A 6,000-nucleotide genomic window follows, 5' to 3' on the forward strand; every position below is an offset into this window, starting at 1 on the left:
GTGCTTGATTTGGTCTTACATTCTTTTCAAGCAAGAAGTAGTAATGGACATTCCACTAGGTTTGGAGTCAAACAGTAAAAATGATAACATTAATTTGGTTAATGATCTTCAACTTTGTAGACACATTAACCTTCTTATTACCTGTTTTGGAGACCTGAGTGTGAGTGCCCACTCTGCCATATACTTGCTGTGTAACATTAGACAAGTTGCTTAATCTCTCTGAGCTTTAATAATTAACTGAAAAACAAAGATAGTATCTGTTTTACTAACCTAATCAGACAGAGGCTTGCAGAGAGACTCAAATGAAACAGGAAATCATGTAATGGACTCTTACATGGTATAAGGTATCTCCTCAACGAAGTTAAATGTATTCTGAGGGAGGGAGGGACTGTTTATTTTTTATCTTTCCCTGGGACACTGTGGCTCATAGTTGACATTCAGTACAAACTTGTTAACTTTTATGGAACTTTCACTGAATAATTTTTCTAAAAGGTGATTTTTTTAAATGAAAAAGATGGTAATCTCCTATGAAAGATATTGTATTATAGATTCAATGCCCCCCCGCCTTTTTGATTCAGTGCCTTCTTAAGTCTTAAAGTCTCACTGCTAAACATAGGTACTCATGGAGAAAAGTTTTAGATATCTGTATTGGCTGTCTTCTGAAGGGAAGTCTCCCACAGAAGCTGACAGAAACACATAGAATGTGCTTAATAAATGTTTGTTGAATAAATTGCAATCTTTTGTCCCACAAACCCCTTCTTTGACCTCATGAGAAATCTTTCTAAGGGTAGCTATATCCAGGTAGCTAAAGATCCCAGAAGCTAAAGGAGACCAACTGAGAAATTATAGTCATCGACTGTTATTGAAGATACATTGATCCTAAAAAAACACCCCAGTGCTGTGAAGTAATAGCCACTATTATGAATTCCTACTATGTACTTGACATATGTGATTCCAGGTCTTTTAATATCCAAGTTCAAACTCTTCACTGTCTTCATTGTAAGAAACACTCGGAGAAATACCTATCCCAGGGTCATAGAAGCATGAGGAAGCAGCCCTCAACAGTATCAGTCAATCATCTACAATTTCAGTCATTTGCAGAATGTGGAACTTCATGTAGGTGACCTTTGATTCCTTCCATCTTAAATACAATAAGTTTATTCACTTGATAGGCCCAAATACTACTCAAGAAATCTCTTCTTAAAAGAGATTTCCATATCATTTATTTTGTAATTAACAGAGGCTACATTTAGTTATACTAGAAAATAGTCAAGAATGTTCATTTATTAAGTTTTGTTAAAGGCATTTAACCTAAATTTAACGTAAAGGTAACTTTAGGTTGGTAAAATATTTAGTGGACTCTTCTTAGATGCTAGTAAAACAAAAAATTTCAAATAACTTTTAAGTATCAGTTTTTAGTTGTTGTTGTTGTTGTTTTTCCAGTCACTATTTTGGTTTGAGGTTCGTGTTTGGGGGTTGGGAATGATGGCAGATTTTGTTTTGAATATAGCCTGGTTGGCAAAATCACCTAATCAGTTATCTTTTTTATTTATACACTTGCCTTCTAAAAGCAAGGATAATTCTGTCTGTATTCTAGGACAACAAGAAGAAACCTGTATCACAAAAAATTTTTTTGTACTTATATTGAAATAAAACCCTGAATTCTTTTGTGGAACAGATTCTACTTCTTCAAAATCTTGTGCTGTTTCAACCTTGTTGATTTTTTTTTTTTTTCAAGAAGTCTCTATAACAAACCTTTAGATGTGGATCTAAGCACTTGGTTTACTGTTTCAGCTCTGGTCAAAGATATGATGGAGGGCAAGGGAGAAATGACAGAATTAAGTGACTCACCTAATAACGCAAGCTCCCTAAGGGCAGGAACTTTGTCATGTTCACTGTTCTGTATGCAGGACCAACCAAGAATATTTGTTGAATGATCAAGTGTTAAGTCTGTCTGCCCTTACCATTGTGGTTGTAGCTCAGAGGAATTTTCACTGGAGAAATCCTCCTTTGGAACCTGGATCTCATGTTCACTCTGACGGCCTGGTTCAGGAATAGTTGAAATAATGTTCATTGGAGTATCATCTGGTTTTTTGTCCTTTGTGTGGCTATCACTGCTCCAGGGAAAAGAGGCCAGTTTTGGAGCAAGTTTACTCATGGGTGACTTTGAAGAACTCTCTGATTTCTCTACTTCTTTTCCTCCTGAAAAATATAATTATTTACCACCTCAGATAGAAACAGAATCTTCCTCCTCCTCTCGGCTGAATTGGAGCAGGGAGATCCTGAAAAGAATTACCTGGGGAAACAAAGAGTCTTGCTGTGGAGACTGCAGTCCCAGCTTCATTTTCTGCAATGCACTTGAATTCCCCAGAGTCTTCAGGAAATGCTTCTGTGATATTCAAGGTGCAGACTTCCTCTGGAAAGGCAAGAGATTCAACTTGATCAGAGTTTTGGGAGACCCCAAATTAACAAATAGTGTGGGTGGATGTCAGGGAAAATAGATACTAGGAATAAAAAGAGTATTTCTGGGATTTTAAAAAAATCCATCTGGTTAGACTTTTTGCCTTTAAGTGGGCTCCTGAAGATAAGTAAAAAATGCAGCCTAAAATAATCCCAAAAGAGTCCCTACCACCTGTCTCTGTGACACATCTCTTTACTGTGAGTTCCTTGAAAGCAAGGGTTACACTTTATTCCTTGACTTCTAGATTTCTGTAGCTTTAGTGCTTAGCATCAAGGCCCTGTAATGATTTCTGAGCTGACCTAAAAGTTATCATTACCAGGATAGTTCAATAGTGCGGTGACAGCCACATTGTGATAGGCACTATGCCTACTTCTTGGACGGTCAACAACTTGGATGTTTGATGTCATCACACCTCCTTACTGCCTCACTGTAGAGCTCACAAGTCACAGATGAGAGGATGGATACGTGCTCTTTGAATGCAGGGACGGCCTCAGTGCCCAGAATGGAACGTGGCTATTGTCTGTACTATGATGAGTGAGTGAATAGGTGAATAAATACACTGACAAATCCCAGTTACCTTTCTGCTTTGGTTCTGTCAGCTCAAGAGTTGTTATAGGGTAGCCTCAGAACTGCTCATAATGGCAAAAGTGATTTAGGAGGCAAAGTCTTCTGATGGTAATCTTGATTTAATCATTTATTGTCAAGATATTGAAAAATTGGGGGCGCCCGGGTGACTCAGTCGGTTACGCAACTGCCTTTGGTGCAAGTCATGGTCTCAGGGTCTTGGGATCGAGCCCTGCTTCAGGCTCCCTGCTCACTGGGGAGTCTGCTTCTCCCTTTCCCCGCCCCCTGCTTGAGCTCTCTCTCTCTCAAATAAGTAAATAAAATCTTAAAAAAAGAAAAAGAAAAAGATGTTGAAAAATTGTGCTTACCAGGAATGGATGATAAAGAAGCCTCTGAAAGATAAACAAGGGAATAGAGAATTGAAAAGATGATGGTTAATTTAGTTGGGAGGAGGGGCCATGTGTATATGATAAATAACCTGAATAAATAAAGCACGTACAACCTTGACTGTAATGTGGAGTCACAAACTATAAACTCTGTACAAACTGGGAAAAGATACATGATGGAATAAACACTCGGCAGGGTGCTAGAAGAACTGTATTTTGTCCTGGTTAGCCCTGAATTGCCCTGTGGTTTTGTGAAAACTCTTCTCTGGTCCTTATTTCTTCATCTCTAACATGAAGAAAGTATCTGTTCTCTGGATGGGAACCATTACCGAACCCCAGGCCCTGCGGTGCTCTCTTCCTCCCAAGAAAATCTTTTTCTTTAAGTCTCTCTAATTAAAATAAAGTTGAATATTACATTATAAACATACTATAGTATTAGTGTAGAAAAACACACAAAAGGGTAATAGTTTGGGTGGTGTGGCTATAGATGATTTAAAATTTCTTCTCTATGCTAACGCCACACTGTGTAATAAAGGTTTTTCTTCCTGGATGTGGTGTGCAAAGGTTCTTTTGTGCTGCATTGGTATTTAAATGAATCTATTTTTTTTTGCTTGGAGCAAAAACTATTTTGGGTTTGGACCCTGCCTGCAGCATTTATTAGCTTTGTAACCTTGGGCAAGGCATTTAATATTTCTGATTTCAGTTTTCTTATAAAGTGGAATTAACAATGCACACTTCAAAACAATTGATGTGAGGATTAAATGAAAGGTTGCTTATAAACTCAGTGATGAGTGTGAAGTAGATCATCGTACTTGTTACTCTTCCCTGAGTTTATTATTTGGTAGGAAACAAGTAATAAAGTATTTAGAAAGCTGTGTATCATTATTAATTTGTCTTAGTCTTTAAAAAAAAGTTTATTTTCACATTTTTTTTCTTGTTTGTATGCCAAGAACTCATTAGTAAGATAATTCATGAAAACAAACCAGTCTTTTCACAGCTATTAAAACTATTGTTTCATCAGAGAAAAACAGCTATCTTTTCTTTTTTGTTTGTGTCGAGGAATCATTTGGATCTGAACTCAAAATTGTTTAACAGTAGAAATTTCTGAGCCTGTAACGAGTCAGCTATTAAACTTTGAAACATGAATTAGATTTCCAAGGTTAATTGAAATAAAAAGCAAATCGAAAAGCTTATCACAATACTTCTCCTCAGAATCTGGAAGTCCTCAGAGTCTGCTATCTGCTCTTTTTCTCTGTACCAGTGAATTTGAACTGTGGTTGTTGCCTGGACTCGGCATTCAAATGCAACAAACTGACCGCTGGTTGTCGAAATGTCTTGAAGATGCTGAACAAAAACAGAATTCACAGAATGGAAGAAACTTTCATCATATGCAATGATTTGGGATGCCAATGGTAGTAAGTATGCTTTTCCCTATAATTACTGACAACTGACCGTACTTTAGTCAAAACGAGGAGTTGCTGGGATTCTTTTGTGCTTTGTAGTGTGCTTTACAGTCATGTGTAAGTTATTTTTATCTTACTTTAATAGAGAAAGTTGTTGCTCACGTCACCAAGAGCCAGGTTCAAAATAGGAACCAGAGTAGTTGAAAACTCTTATCTTTGTTATAGGATTTCATTAAGTACATGTAGAGTCACAGGTTTAATCTTTATTGTCAGTCAGTAGTATGGGCAGCATTATTTGTTAAGGATTCTGAATCAGAACTTAGAGGACTTGGACCAGAATCTCAACTCTGCCACTAACTGATTGAAGTTGATCGTAGGAGCTTGGAAACTCTTAACCTCTGTGGAACTCAGGTACTTTATCTGTGAAATAGGGCTAGCAAATATTCAGCCTTTTTTGAGGGTTTGAGGCTCATTTCAGATAAATAATCTGAAAACTTTCTTTAAAAAGTGAAGAGTTGTAATGTTACATAAAAAGTATAAAAATAGGAGGTTTGGTCTCACAGTGCATTGATGGATGGGTGGCATTTGTGGTAACTATCCCCACTAAACCCCAATTTCCCTTCTCTCCCATTTTCAGCTAGAGTCCTCTAGAATCTGGAATTACATTTTAGGTTATAACTTGGCTGAGAGGTAGTATCTGAGGTCCTTCTATCAGGTGAGACGTAGTGACCATCAGCCCAGCCTTTGTGGCCTGATGCCCAGGGCTACTTATCTCGGGGAAGGAATAAAATAATAATTCCTGAGGTTCTTTTTAGTTTCCTCTTTTCCTTCTCACCCCTTTGATGACACCCATAATTTATCTATAAATTCCTAACTCTACCATGCAGTAGGGATAGGTTACCTTGGTGAACACAGGGGCGGCAACACAAGTGGATCCGGACAGGCTGCTGCAGGGACTCTGCATCTGATTTAAGAAATAGAAGAGAGACGGGCACCTGGGTGCCTCAGTTGGTCGAGTGTCTGCCTTTGGCTTGGGTCAGGATCTCAGGGTCCTGATCCTGGGTTCCTGGGATTGAGCCCTGCATCCGGGAATTCTGCTTTTCCCTCTGCCCCTCCGCCTGACTCATGTTTCTCTCTCACTCAAATAAAATCTTAAAAAAAAAAAAAAAAAAAAAAAAAAAAAAAA

At 37.9% G+C, this 6,000-nt stretch overlaps 1 long non-coding RNA gene across 1 annotated transcript in view; it reads left to right on the forward strand.

Moving 5' to 3' along the window:
• Positions 1–6,000, forward strand: part of LOC111140901 — a 98,682-nt gene that overhangs the window by 18,495 nt on the left and 74,187 nt on the right. Inside the window, exon 2 of the long non-coding RNA XR_002640173.1 lies at positions 4,673–4,826. This is a non-coding gene — a long non-coding RNA (uncharacterized LOC111140901). The remainder of the gene's footprint in view (positions 1–4,672; positions 4,827–6,000) is intronic.

The sequence above is a fragment of the Enhydra lutris genome, unplaced genomic scaffold (assembly GCF_002288905.1).
Source record: "Enhydra lutris kenyoni isolate GAN:26980312 unplaced genomic scaffold, ASM228890v2 scaffoldscaffold5, whole genome shotgun sequence".
Lineage (NCBI taxonomy): Eukaryota > Metazoa > Chordata > Mammalia > Carnivora > Mustelidae > Enhydra > Enhydra lutris.